Source organism: Stegodyphus dumicola, chromosome 12 (genome assembly GCF_044657685.1).
Source record: "Stegodyphus dumicola isolate Sdum_Otavi_A_Nest chromosome 12, ASM4465768v1".
Lineage (NCBI taxonomy): Eukaryota > Metazoa > Arthropoda > Arachnida > Araneae > Eresidae > Stegodyphus > Stegodyphus dumicola.
This window is the reverse complement of record NC_140779.1, coordinates 48913907-48915929: the sequence shown is the minus strand read 5'-3', so window position 1 is coordinate 48915929 and position 2023 is coordinate 48913907.

The following is a 2023-nucleotide window of genomic DNA, read 5'->3' as shown; positions in this document are numbered from 1 at the left end:
ATACAAAAATAAAAAGGAAAAAAAGTGCAATAACTAATAATATGGTACATTTCAATTTTCAATCACCCTTGTTTATTCTTCTGATGCTATCCCAGAAGATGTTTATGAAATTGCAAAACTCAGGAGCTATGTCACCGTCTATGTTCAGTTAATGGACTTTGGCAAGTTTGTTTTGACTAAGTAAAAAGTCAAACTAATGAGAAACAGAAAAGAACAATTAATGTCGGCAGTATAATATTTTCTATGAAAGGTTAGTGTAAGCAATTCGTTACACAAAGTGTAGTTAGTTCCTTAAAGCTACCTTCAATAACAAATTTTAATGTTAGAAAAAATTGTAGACACTACTGTGAAAGCTCATGTCTTTTGAGAATGAATTAATGCTATTAATTTTTCTTTTTTTAGCTCAATTTTTTTGTATTACAAAATTATTTTAATATTCACTGATGTATTCCGAAATTAAAAGTTAAAAATCATATGTTTTAAAATAAATTTCTGAATTTTTTATCGAATAGCTAATTTGGCGCCCGCCTGCCAGGTAGGATTTGCTTGAAGACTTCATTAGGTCAATTATGGATTTTATGTCGCAGTCTTCCAGCTGCTCTTTCCTGACTTCTTTGTGACTCCATGAGTCTCGATCATCCGATGTTGCTGTTATAATTTGCCGAGCGACCGAACTCAGCAGTTCGTGTTTCTCTTCGACCCTAGTATGAAATCGGCAGCTTTCTGAGCAGGGTCTTTCAGACAATGCATCGGCGTTTCCAGGTGAGGATCCCTTGTGATGATGAATAGATATGTCCTCAGATGCTGAAAGCAGTTTGTTGTTTTTGAAGTCCAATGAAAACTGTATTTCTTTAGAAAGTCCAATCCAACTATGGAAGGATTTGTGATATCCGCCACATATACCGTATGATGATAGGCGGTACTTCCAAATGTGATGTTTACGTTTAACTTCCCATCAATCGCGGTTCTATCACCAGACACAGTCTGAAGGGTAACGCAAGAGGGAGTCCAAGTGAGTTTATCTTTAAACTGTTGAGCTAAATCTTTCCGAATGACGGTAACATTGACTTCTGTGTCGACAATCATATTGCAAGAAACTCTATCGTTATGCCTATTGCTGTTGCCACTCACTGCAGAAATCTGAAGCGCTTTAAAATGAGATTTTTCATTATCGTAAAAACTCCGCTCTACAAGATGGTCATTAATTTGTTTCCTGCGTCGTTGCTGGAACATAGTCTTATTTCCCGTGCGCAGGATTGTTCTGCATTTCCTTCGTATGTGGCTTTTAGCACTGCACTTCCAGCATTTTGGCTTCTATTCCGTCTCAAGGTAATGACTTGTCTGTTTAAATCGTCTTTTAGTTTCCGTGCTCTGGGGTGTTCTGTAGTTACTTCGAACATGGCCTTCAGTACAACATTTTCAGCACTTTAGAGTCAGTTTTTTCCTCACTCCTATTCCGTATCAAAGCGTTGATTTGTCTGGATAAATCATCTAAACGAACCATTACTTGATCCACTAGCTTCTGAACATGAGCAGCTCAGATTGGGTAGCGGTCTCTACGAGTTGCCTGCTGGGCTGCCTCGAATTGCACAGCGTAGAATAGAGCACTATTTAGGTCCTTGCCATCTACCATTAGTAGAGCTTTCTGCAATTCACGATCCCGGATGCTGTCGATGAAGTACTGCAAGGACAGGGTTTCTCTTCTTTCGGGCTTCGAAAAGACGAGATGAGACAGCCTTTCGACATCCGTCGCAAGTTCCTTGAATTTTTCCCTGAGATTTTGTAGACGGGATTTTAATTGAAGCCACCTGTAATCTCTTTAACACTTCTCGCCAAAGCGCTGCTCCAATGCACCGGATAAAGCTTCGAAGTCTATTCTTTAGGTTTTTGAAAGAGTTTGAAGAATATGCGCAGCGTCTGCTCTCAGAGAAGTGGATCAGGCCTTAGCTTGGGAATGCCAGCCGTTCGCTTCCGCCACTATTGAAAATAGTGTCTTATACACTAGCCAGGAGGCCTTCCCATC